The following is a 13,488-nucleotide window of genomic DNA, read 5'->3' on the forward strand; positions in this document are numbered from 1 at the left end:
TGCTTTTATTTTGGACTTCAAAGTATCTATATTTTATGCAAATTTATATATAATATTTATGAAGCCGCGTTTTCGACACGTGGTTTATTTTATCAAGAAACTAACGATATAACCAATGTACGGTCATTGTACGTGTTGCATGTACGGAAGACAAGAGATGTAGGCCTATTTAGCAATTATCTTTCTGCAAAGTGGCTCAAGACGATGACTGTCGACGAGTCCGATAAGTCGAGTGAACCGCATTGTTTATACTGACAAAGCCCTGTTTTAGGAAGCACGTTCAACTACGAGGGTACTTGTCGTACGTGGTACATCTATTCCGAACCGTTTCAGCGTCTGTTTGCCCTCGGCCGAGGCCAAACAGGAGCTAATAAAAATGCTGTTTCTTACGATCCTATACGACATCGTTAGGACCAAGAACAAGTGCAAAATTTTGCAATCTGCACAAATGGTGAAAATACCGTAAGCAGCGAACGAGCTTTCCAACACTGTCATTTGGATAGCAGGAGTCGAAAAATAAAAATAATACCACCCGAACGACCTGGGGTACGCTAATCGATTAAAAAAAAAAAATAGGTCAATAGGTTGTTGACTGTTCCAGTTTTCACATGTCTTAGACTTTCCGCTGTTTTTTTGCCAACCAAAACCGCTAACTAGTATTGAAATTTTGATGCCTTATTTTGTTCGTAATGTAAGAAATAAATCACGCAAATTATGTTGGTTTGAAATAGTTACCAGCTAAGTAATCTGGGTTCTGGGAAAGATTCTATTTTTGGCTATTTGTATTTCAGGAGCACAGTTTTTACCAGATGCTATGGCTGATCAATCGTAGCAAAAAGAAATGGAATCTTGCAGCTGTACGCATCGCCCTCTAGCCTTGATTGGTTCCATCTATGAATAAATGATTTGAAGGAAACCAGGTTTTGAAGACTTATATGCTTCGGAATGATGGTTAGTATATATTAATACATCTGCTAGGAGTTACAAATGCTGATATCTATTATTTTAATCCATTACATTTCACAGTTGTCGGGAGAAAATAACCAGAGTGGTGTTCAGTGAACAAATAACACCCGCTACCAAGCCATTTAATTCATTAAAATCCGATAATAGCTAATGCAGATTTATTGCGTTGTATGGAGGGTAAAGGGGGTCCGCATGGAACGCGCGGTGCCTTAGAGACGAGACTGGTACGAAGATAAATAGCTGTTCTCATGGAACTCGCAGGATCAGGATAAAGGATAAAACTGCAAGCTCGGTCAAGGCTATCATTAAACGATTGGTTTTAAGAACATTTTTGAAGCGACCGTTGTTGTTTTGTAAAGGCCGTGAAGGTTTCTTCATGGCCAAAACTAGTCACCATAGCTAGAGGCGCAGAAGATGCGCATAGAGTCGATAACGCTTCCAACAAAGGATGGTAATAACCCATAGAAGAAACCTCTGGAGGATGTGCCTGAACGATAAAGACGATACCCTGTTTAGTTGATCTCGTTTTCTAGCGATTAGTAACACGGGATGAACCCGGAAAAATAGTATCGCCTTATTTGAGATGCGCGGATAAATAGACACCTGTTTCGACCCATACTAAAACTTTACCAGCACTCAAAAATTAATTCAACGTTAAAGTACACTTTTCGCTACGTGACGCCTATGCCTAAGCTAAAATTTCTCACACGAATCCCGAGCTGTAACGTATGCAGGCTCGTAACCGTGTACCACAATAGCCAAAGGTAAGTACGTAAAATACAGATAGCTTCCTACGTAAATATCTGCGTGTAGTCCGAAGACGTTTTTGTTCTTTTTTAAACTGACATAAAGCTTTTTCATTATGCATGGATGTAAACTCCACGACAAGATGTCAAAACAAAAGCCGAGTTGATCAGGCGAGGGCCCATTTTGTTCGTAAGCAGACATTTACGGCAATAATCGTTTATGCATCAAGCGCCGCCACCTTCAGCGCGAGGATACGGTTTCGTCACTGGCCCAAAATGCCAAACAACCAGATTTTGTCTTCCATGTGGTCTAGCAAATTGATTTGTAAAGTGGACTAATCAGCTATAGAGAACCGGGCTTGAGTCGTCCGATTCCAGCTAGTCGCTCTAAGACAGAGGCCCCTAGCGTATTCCTAATTGTATAGAAAGGTCGTGTCACTCCAAAAAATGGAGTAGGTCCGTTTGGTTGTTAACACTTTGTACTGCAATCGTTTGAAAAAAGCTTTTCTTAGCTTAGCGAAATGAAGCGTCCATGAGGCACAAGGCACTGGAGTGATTTTCGCAATTGGGTCCTAATCAACTCGGTACGATCGTAAGAGGTTCTAATTACATTAGAGGGTACTTTGCCCTGCTTCCGTAAAGAAACTGCCGGTTCCAGTTTGAGTTACAATAAGGTATCCCGTAATGTGGAATAACCGTATTTCCGTAAAATAATTTCGTTAAACGAATTTTCTTGCGCAGGGACCGTCCCCGATCAACTGGGTTGTATTCAATGCCAATGTTATTAACCTCCTTAGCAATTCTGTGAGCATTCTTTTTTACTCAGCTTGCCGGAGCTTGACGGAGGACATCTTAACGTACAGCAAGGTCGCAAATGCCAAGGGCAAACTCTATTCCAAGAAAAAGATTTCACCTGTAGACAAATCTCTGCTTAGCATTACCTCACATACCCTTTCTGTGACCGCGGCAAACTGTCATAATGAACGGTGCAGTTCTAGAATGTTAGAGTTTATGAGCTTCTAGAATTTATTCGTGGGTCACGCATGAAGGCGCAGTGAGCCCCTTTCACAGAGGTTCAGCAGAATCGTTTCTTAAGTGTCTACACAAAGGATTCGAAATTCGACATCTCTTAGTAGGCGGCGGTTTCTTTAGAAGCTAAGTATGGAAGAGCTATCGGTGCACGTGCATGCCTGTTGGAATTAGCTGAGACCATGTAACTCATGTTTCCATCACTGCACATCGTTGATTGTATCTGGTGGCCTGTATCCTTGCCATTCTATGCCAATCTAATTGCTATCACAGGAAATTCCTATAAGGATTTGTTCCGTATCTTCACTTATACGTACTGTAAGAAGATTTATCTTGCAGATGAAATGCATTAATATATATATATATATATATATATATATATATAAATATATATATTGTAAAGATTAATAGCAGCAGTGATTTTTGAACGCTCGCGTCAGCTATTAAAGCATTTAACTGATGTTACTAACGAACATAAAAATCATGGTTTAGGTAAGTGTTCATTACATAACAAGACATATACTGAGGTATATGGGTAGTCATGTACATTCGTCATACAATCAGGGTTGGTTTAGGTTGAACTATATATACAGTGCAGGCCTTTGCCGGGGCTAGCCATTATCGTTCTGTTACAGTAAAGATTTAGGTAATGCGTTCTTCATACGTGATGGTACCGCTATTTTAAACCGAGCACCTGCTAAGGAAGCAAGCAGATTGAGCTAGCGCAAGAGTTAGTTAGTTAGGACGGATAGAGTGGACTTTAACATATGCTTACGCACGTTCCGAATGCTAAATAAGATTATTCAGGCCACAGATGAAGCAAAACTCTTTCGAAAGGCCGAAAACTACGACCAGGCTCCTATCGCTTAATCTCCTCTAAACGTCACACTGTACAATGTGGACCATTGGAACGAGTTTTGCAAAGTCTGCAAGAAATCGCTTGGCCAGCTATTCGTCGTAGCACACGTTGTCGCAAGGGTTGCAGATGTAGATGTTGTTCTCGCTAGGTCTCTTTACGGAGTTGGCTACGTTTAGAAAACCGCAATAGGCGCTATTGTGCCCATGCTACTTTAGTGGTAACTTGTTTGCCTACTAACTTTAAGAATGCGCGGTGGTCAAAGTTCGAATACGAGCTTAGGTACACGTCATTTCGTGTTCGGAATTAGCCGTCTGAGCCTATATCTAAAGGTTTTAGTACCGAACTTGAAGTTGGAAACAGTTTTTAATAAACGCTGTTAAGTAAGGTTTGCTTGACTGCCCATAGCTTCACTATTAAGGGCGAGTTTCTATGTTTAAGTTTCAGATTCAACAATATCTCGCGTTCGTATCGATATTGTCTGTTACAGATGAACGTTTGACTAGCATGAAATTATTACCACTAAAGAACAAGCTAATTGATTCTAAGGGATGCGCTTACCGTTGAGTAGACGTAGTTCTAATTAGATCTAACGTTTTTTTCAACGTCATGTATGTAGCTCATGCAACGTCGCGTTTTCAAGATGATTTATTGACGGATCCAATTCCGCGTCAAACAGTGTTTCACTATATATCCCAAAATGCTTCCTCTATTTCGGCCATATTCGCTATCAACTTGGTGACGACCATCCTCATGTGCCGTTAGAATGTTGGCCTATCCTTCGAAATGTACGTGCCAAGTATGGCGGTAAAAGCTCGCTCAGTCTATACACAGACGACCTGCGAACGGCGTTTATTGAGATCAAAAACTTTGCATTCTGCATTGCTATTCCTTAATTTGAGAATACTACCTTTACGCAGACGTCCCTCTGCAGGGCTAGACATGTATATAGGCACGACATGTCTGCAGAACTGAACATGTCAGTATAATGGCTACAATTATTGTAAGTCGGTCTGCGGTATCTCGTCTATTGAGTCAAACATCGCTTCATCAGAAGCTCAAAAGGCTCCCAACAGGACTTATGGTTACTAGCACCGCCTCAATTTCCTTCATCGATTACATAAGTTTCTTTGTTTTAGTGAAATCTTCAGATTTCTCTCTAAACGCACCCTCTCTGTTTGATACACATTCAGTAACACTCGATGTTAGCCAAACGTGACTTACCATGCAACGTTTTGTATTGGAATTATTTCGACACAAACAAGCGATCCTACCTGGTTTTTATTACCTCGATTACAATATTCTAATTGGTATATCGTTCGCTAATAGCTTGCTCGAGAGCACACGCTTCGTATATATGATACCAGCCTAGGTCGATACTGCGAAATTCCGTATTATACCAGAATACTGTACAAAGGTACGATGCAGGATTAAGGTCAGACAAATTTCACAAAAATGTCAGTTGTCAAGCGTGTCGGTTGCTTTTTAAACTGTCTAAATTAAAGGGAACGAGAGAGCTTGCCGCTCTACCATTTGCAGGGTAACCTAAATATAAATCGAGCATTTTGGCTATCCATATTACCAGTCAAGGATGCTTGAGACTTATGGAACTGTCAGCTCTCTCATGAGCATGTTAAGTGCTCTTGAGATATGGAAAATATCTGCAACATTTGTGGCTCTCTTCTGTTTTTTTGTATTGGATCGTTCACAGCGATCAGTTCGTACTTACTAAGTAACTTGAAGAGAACTTCTCAGAAAGGCCACATGTATACAGCAAGCAAACAGCGCTTTGACATGTATATCACATACTACAAACTATTTGAAAGTGAGCAAAGTAGGAAATATGGGATGTTATACGTATTTATGACTGTAGGGTTCCGTGCATAGACAAGGGTCACGCAACTTCTATACGAGTCGCTCAAAATACAGCTTGCCATTGCCTAAACCTAGATCGCGTATATTTGCAACGAAACGGTCCTGTCAATGACTCTCTAAGAGACCTAATGTGAGCCAACTTCGGCGAGGTTTTAGCTTGCAGGCGATATTCGCTGGACGTTTGGTTTGCTAGATTTTACAATGTCCGGTAGATGACCACGTCGGGATAGCCGTTGCAACGGTACCCCTGAGCCGAGCTGGCTCGTTGTGTGTAACAGCTTGAGATACAAATCTGACTTCTTTCCTCAGCCAAAAGAGACTCGCCTCTTTCTGAGGTTCTTGTTTTCGTGACATATAAGATAGTTACTGTATATAAGTAACGGGTATTGAAAATAGGGCCGCAAGCAGTAACCATCAAATAAATAGCGACCATCGAATACATTGCACCAATTTATTACTTTTCATTGTAACGGCGGCATTACGAGCCGCAGGTCGAGATCGAGTAGCAAGAGTATGGGTTTGAAATACGATTAGTTAACAAATTTCTATAAAAATCGCGAAGGTGAACAATCACAGTTGATAATGGGTTTAGTTTATAGATTCAAAAAGCTACACGTACCTAGGTACGAATTTGTATAACATTGCAGCCTATCAAAAGCAATTAATTTTATTTACTGTTTACTAGGTACTTTTGAAGACGTATAGAAGATAACAAAGGTGATAGGTTTAATAGCATATAAAAAGGGTCCAATGAGCTGAATAACAACGATGAAGGGATAGTCTTTAGTACAGCTAACGTGAAGCGGACTGTAGAACTCCGCGAGTCTTTTTCAACTCTCCGTGAAGATTCCAGGTGCAGATACCGAATATAGTGTGACCTCCGATACGGGGTTGCACAATTATTTTTATTAGCTAACTGACGAAATATACCTATAGTAAAACCTGCTGGGCATTATTTATCATTATGGAATTATCATCGGTCTGGATGGTTTGGAAGGCTTTTATTTGGCTTGTTTTCGGCCATCTTTAGGCCCTACTAGTTACCGCGACTTTTTTGCAGCTGCATTACCGTTGAGCTTGACTTATTTTGTTTTCATCGAAATATACGCAGCTTGACGCCTTCTCGTGTTAGCTGACTTTCAATCAGTAAGTTGCTACATGTTTGTGTCTTTCTATTTGTGGTTGACGCCATCGTGTAGTTATGCGAAGAGACGGAATGACAAAGACGTTCTGTGATGTGCGTTCTCAGCATCGTTTCATTGCGCGAGTGAATGGGGACAAATTGTGCGACGACAGAAGCAGAACATCGAGGTAGAGAAAGAAACGCGGATAGCTAACGTCACTGGTAACGCAAAGACAAAACCCATGAACCCGGCAAACACCGTAGGTGCTTTCATTTAACTCCCTGCGATTTAACAAACGGCCACGCCTTTGTCGGCCTTTAAAGCGGTGTTTAAAGTTTAGCCTGTGTGGGGGAACAGGCCTTTTCCATTATTCGGATTATAAAACGCTGCAGACTGCATGCTTACCGCAATTGTAGATCGTAGTTGATCGGGACGTTTTGTCAAGCATCGTACTGCTTGCAGTGGTAGTGGGCTTCGCGAAGTCTGATTTGCTACTGTTGCCGTCGCTGCTACTCTCATAAATACAAACAGAAAGAGTTTTACCTTTGTTTCCTGGCGGGGTCTATGCTGTTCTTGCGACAGCTTAAGCAACAATATAAACCGGACAAGACTACGTTTACCTACATGCACTGGGTCGTGTTGCAGTTGGCATATATATATAGTATGCCCTCAGCACAACTAGAAGGCGTGCGACTTAAAAAATTCGCTTATAAAGGTCGGTCGGGACGCACGGGGTGTGATGAACGCAACGTTTCACGATCGTGCTTTTGTACAATTGCTGCATTCATATTTAAGAGAGTATATATATATATATATATATATATAATAAGACTAACTAAGTATATGGATTTTATGAGAGGGATCATATTGTGAAAACGCATATATACGAGAGGATAGAAAGTACGCTATAATTGGTGCTGTGTACTCGTACGTACGTGCTGTGTACGTAATAATGTAACATATAGTTTATAAAGCAACCCTCTCAGCCGGACATGCACTACTAATAATGCAAACAATAGTATGAGCCAGCTAAATGAGAAATTGATTCCTGATAAGGAGAACTCCCCTATTGCAGATTTGTTTCGTTCGTTGTTCGAGTTGATTGTTCGTTCGAATTAATGAAAACCTGATGTGTGAAAGGACTCTAAAGCAAACTGTCTCGTTAGGCTTCTATAGAGTTTACTACAAAACTGTGCTAGGATGCTCTGCGTTCCGATTTTTTCGTAAATTCGCAAATTTTAACGCTCCTTCAACACAGAAATCTTACATAAAAAGTATATCGCGTAAAAATGTTGTACGAGATAGTATGTAGGTCTGTGCAACGGATATTGCTATGCCAGAGGGCGGTATTTGCCCACTCTTAGAGGAGTAGGTTTTTCTAAGGAAAGAAATGTACTGCATTTCCATAAATCACCACCTTCGCCTGTTAGCCCTGCACCAAAACAATATCAAGAACTACGAGACCACATATACGTAGTAGATTGTATAACAACCACTGAGGAAAGCACGCAGATACAATGCAACATGGAATAATCTAACGGAATGCCTGCTTTCAATAATATTTTATTTTTCCATTTAGCTTAGTAAAGACACGCGACAATAACGTGCAGCCACTGTCACCTTGAGATACGCTGTGGATAATGGTCTGAGGCATCAACGAAAGGGATTCATCATTACTTCTCTTGTCTGCTCAAGGACCTTGCTTATTTTTACTTTTGGTAACTTAAAGAGTAACTTTCAGGCATGTTCCCGTCGTCGTTGTTGTTGCTTGCTATCAGTAATCTACAAGGCTTTACATGGTAAGCGTTAATTAATAGTGAACAATAAAGACTTTAATGGGAAAAAAATTGAGATTGTACCATCGGAGATCTAGATATCCTACCTTGCTTGTAATATCTACGGTTCGCTTCTGGACTTGGACTACTTGTTTTACATATAGATGTGAACACACCGTTTATAATAAGGGATTCAGTTTGGTAAAGCAAACAGGTGGGACTCCGCGTTATGGTACAACGGCAATGCGTTTTTTTTGCTAAATTTAGGAAGCTTAGGTTGGAAACCGGACAGAGACACGTGTCCTTTTGTACTGGCGGACACCGAGTTTTTGAAGCAACACTTAACGACAGTAGCGACGAACGTAAACTTCTATCCTAAAAACTTATTTCTGATAACAAACGAATGGTTGTTTTTAATTAATGTTGATATTATCTGCTAGGCAAACTTTATATATGTTATTTCGCCGAGTTACATCTAGGTTTTGCGTCTCGTCGTTTTGGTCCACCCAAGAAATATATTGATAAAAAATATCCATAAGCTGACTTTGTTCGATGCTGTTCGGGAAATTGACTAATGTAAAACTGCGCAATGATAGGGGAGCTGGGCGTGAACACGAAATAAATCGGTGAACGAAACATGTCATTATAAACAAGATACGAGGTAACGCACGGCGCTGCGGGATTGCAGTCACTTCTGAAATTATCAAAGACTTTCAATTATTTCTAGAGATTTATATAAGGGAAATAGACAAGGTTTACTCAGCGTGGCTGTGTTATAAAGCAGGCGGTAATTCGAGGTAGAGCAAAGATGTTCCATAACTGCATACAAATAAACGATCAAAAAAAGGTGTTGCTCACGATATTACTTTTGAGCAACGGTCGTCTGCCGTTCTGAGATGCCACGTCGACTCCGAGGCCGAATTAAAGCGCTGAACTAACGAATTAGCGTAAAGTTACGAGAAGGGCGACGGTCCCCGTGACGACACGACGGTGGCACGTTTACCTGCTATAATTAAAGACATGTGAGGTGGTCTCTGTTCAAAATAGGGATTTAAGGCACTTCATGTTGTGCTGGTAAGGGACCGCCAACAGTCTGTAGCAAAGCTTAATGTTACTACTAGATTTTGAAGCTCGATAATGCATTTAGTATTCTAAGTTGAACAATATATTCCGACTATAGGGTCAAACGGAATTTTTCATATTTTATATCCCGTTTTGTGCTCGCATACAAGACTGAAAGTAAATTTTTGGGAAATGCATTTAAGCCGAATTATCTGTCTTGGTGGAACAATCGGCCTGTGAGATTGAGTGGTAACTTAGACTTCTTTCGTCCTTTTTCTGCTTACCTCTTGGGCTAGCAGAATCCAGTTGCTGTCCTTCCTTGATCCCTGCCTAGAATAGCCATTGCAATGAGTTCGTTGGCAATGTCACCGAAATACTTTTTAGATAAATATTAGAAAGCACTGGCAGGCTTCGCTAACGATTTTCACCCTTATTACGTTGCAAAGACTAAGCCAGCAGCAAGCAGGACTGCACAAAGCTTTTTGGCTATTCCTACTGAGGTTTCGATAAAAGGCAGAATTGAATTTGGAAGAACTTTCGAGGTATAATCTTCTTCTACTGCTGCCATCAATGGACTTTTTTCTTCTTCTAACTATTCACAATTTGACAAACACACACGCACACATATATATGTATAGCGAGCGAGAGACCAACATCTACAACTAATAGACGTATATAGTCACAGTCGTTGGGGCATCCTCAATAGGATAACCACATTAAATTCTCGTTTCAAGGATAGTCCACTCTCTGAAATGTGATTTCGTAAAAAGCCGGAATGGGCGCATTTCCTATCGTCGTCGTAACATAATTGTGGAACATGGAATAGGATTGCTCAACAAAAGATACGGTTTTTGCTGGCGATACCGTAAATATGAGTAATAGGATATTACCAAGGATTCGAATGAACAATGTGACGTAATAGGTAACAGAAAACATTGTGTGGTCATAATGTTTTAGGACCGTAGCGCTCTTCTTCCTTGGACAGTATCCAGCGCTATCGTTATAAAAAATATACGATTCTAATGCCACACGTATTGTCGTATTCATTCTTTCGTGTCAGATCTAACTGTTTGGGTTGATAGGTAGTGATCAGGATCAGAGAATGCGCGGCGACCGATTAAGTTTTCTGCCATAAAATAACATACCGAAGGACTGCTTATCATGGGGGATCACGCTGCTTCGACCTAACACTTTGAATAGGGAAAAAAGCAGACTGAACAGCCAGTTGACGGTAAGTCAGTCGTCGCTGATACACTACCGTCCGCCCCAGCCGTTCGGAAACAAGTCAGTCAAATCGAACCAGACTGAAGAAGGTAGCACCGCACCTCGCTGTACCAGGACTGTCAAGCCCTTACGCAAGTCACGTCAGTAGTTTAACCGGCTAGCACTTGCCTCACGCTTTGTACCCTTTCTCCCATTCCTACCCCTCCCCTTCGCGCGCAACCCGCCGCTGCGGATCCAACTATGTAGGGCTTCTCCCAGACGCCTGCGGGGCAACTTGCGCTTGCACTTCCGGCGGTAACGCCATCAGTAAACATTTCGGGGCTCCGCGGCATTCCATAAAAAAACTAACTCGAACCCGTACACTCCACCTAAACTAAGCCGATTTTCTACCCACATAGCCGCTGTTTGCTTGTGTCCGTATGAAAGTACGAAATGACTTAAATAAAAATTCATTAGAATTTTAGCCGCCCTCGTCCCCTGTATGAAGCCCAAAGCCAAATTTACGGGCAAACAAGACCAATGCTATTGGTGAACACAGCGTTTAACTGTTCTATCACTTCATGAAAAGTTGATCAGAACAGAAGCCACTACAGCCAACTTCAAACTAACTTAACTTACGATATGTGGCGCACTAGCGCGATGCTTATAAAACCGCTATGAATTGGTCATTTTACGTGCACTAATTCGCTTTCTTTCATAGAAGTTAACCTCAATTTTTCTGACGATTCACTGATACGAAAATTGAAGCATTAACAAAAGTTCGTAACTCGAGTGCGCGGAGCTTGAAGTAAGACCGTCCAGATTTCATTTCGACAGTGTGATCTCGGATTCGGCCTAAAGAAATCTGGCGAACTTCACAGTGACAGTCCTAAATGGCAGTTGAAGAGAGGAGCAATGTAACTTTTAATGATTATAATATTGTTTTGGCCAAAAGTATACTAGCAAGCAACAGTAAGGACAAACTAGGAGCCGTCCTCATCGATAGCCATATTGTAGCGTATTGATTAATCTGTATTACTTGATTGTTTAATACCTGGTTTTTGAAGCCAAGTTTTGGGGTGGGTTAAGTAGTCTACCTAACAAAAATTCAACACCATTTGATTTTGCAATGACGTGACTTTTTATACCTAGTATTTCATAATTTCGACATATACGCGAGACCTGCCAGAACGCTGTCGTCGTGTATATTTCAACAATTACGTAATATGAAAAGATACTTTTAGCGTAGTTCATCGGATATATAAGGTAGAAGCTGTCATGGTTTTTCTGTCCGATAGATTACCGAATCTCGCCACGTTTTTATTTTTCGGCTAGTTTCAACAAGTCACAATATATTTCAATTTTAGGATGCCTATATCAATGCGGCCATCTTCACAGGGCCTCCTAATTGTATTTTCACTACTTTTTTTTTGTTTTATTTATTAGTTCGTCTACTTTTATCAAATACACGCTCAGACATGTAGGTGTTCTTAACAGAACAAGCCAACTCGGCGTTACATGTGAGCTTCTAACAGCATCCTAAAGACAAAGTGCGCGTCCTTCATTGTTCTTGGAGAGCTCAATAATCTTGAGTAAAACTAGATAAATGAGTAACGTCAAGCAGCGCGCAAACTTCTAGCTTCTAAAATAGCGCGGGTTTAATGAATTCGGCAAAACAAAAAATTCCAAATAAAAGTAAGTGATGCATCACATAGGATTTAGTTTACTATCATTTTCTAGCGGTAATAATCGTATTTAAAAAGCGAGGGCTGCTAGTTGAAAGCCAGCTGGCGGCATGCATAGGCTTGATTAAAAAGAAGAATCCAGCTACACGTGTCTCTGCAGACCGTTTAGTAGATTATATAAAATTACTTGGTCCGATTGGCAGTCCGTTCAAAAGTTCCATTTTGGTCAAGGGAGATTCGAGCGCATTCGATAGAATTCGTTTAACGCCGCTTAACATTTAGATCGAAAAGATTAGCCGAGAGTATGCTGATTATGTCATTTTCGCAAGGTCGCAAGCCCTAATTGGTCCTTACTCAATTTTCCCACACAAATTTCATTGTTAAGCTGGAATTAGTTCACTACGCCAGTATGATACCTCTTCGTTTTTCGTACTTGAGCTGTGCGACAACATTTCCTACCACGAAACAGCGTGTATTTACGCTGGAGTTTGAGCCCAGACCACCACGTGTACCTAGATTTAGGGACCAGACACATTACCGCCTGCGCTATTACTGTGCCATGCTGTCCTGTGACAGCCTAATGGAAAAATAAGGCTCATTCGATCATAGCAGACGACTATTTAGTACTTAGTACAAAAGATAATTACAGAGAAATACAGGCGAGGTTGTTATTGAGATGTTTTGTCGTTTCTAGGGTGGCTCCGTTTGGCATTGGCTGGTTTTTATAGAGGAACACGACGTGCTTTATAGTTTTGTGTTCAGCTACCTTGATGGCCGCGTATCTAACAATGATTGAAATGCACGTTTTCGTACGTGGATGAACGCGTTCCTAACAAGACAGTTCTAATTCTTGATCTGCAGTTTATAAATGTAGGCCTTCTGAGGTTCTTATTTTAGGACATACTGGTTGAAGAGAACAGGGTCGCCATTAGTTTGTCTGCTACGAGACTTGCCTCCGGAAGGTCGCACACTTTCATATATGCCTTGAGACAGCTCATCACTAGAACAAACGCTCAGTTGAATCATTCAGCTTGTCGAGCCTTATAAATAAATAGATATGAGTAAATAAATAAGTTATGCATTGGTTTGATAGCGTATTTGACTAGTGGACCGGTGTATTCGATACCCGTTCGAAAGCCATCCGAAGCCCAGTGGGTCAAGACACGT

At 41.0% G+C, this 13,488-nt stretch overlaps 1 long non-coding RNA gene across 1 annotated transcript; it reads right to left on the reverse strand.

The window, feature by feature from the left end:
* Positions 1 to 8,195: 8,195 nt before the first annotated feature.
* Positions 8,196 to 9,819, reverse strand: LOC147758979 (uncharacterized). Its single transcript, XR_015319175.1, has 3 exons — positions 9,718 to 9,819; positions 9,238 to 9,377; positions 8,196 to 9,065 (listed from the first exon to the last, which is right to left on the reverse strand). It is a non-coding gene; the product is annotated as an uncharacterized LOC147758979 (long non-coding RNA).
* Positions 9,820 to 13,488: the final 3,669 nt, after the last annotated feature.

This window comes from Varroa destructor, unplaced genomic scaffold, assembly GCF_002443255.2.
Source record: "Varroa destructor unplaced genomic scaffold, Vdes_3.0 BEIS01000001.1, whole genome shotgun sequence".
Taxonomy (NCBI): Eukaryota; Metazoa; Arthropoda; class Arachnida; order Mesostigmata; family Varroidae; genus Varroa; species Varroa destructor.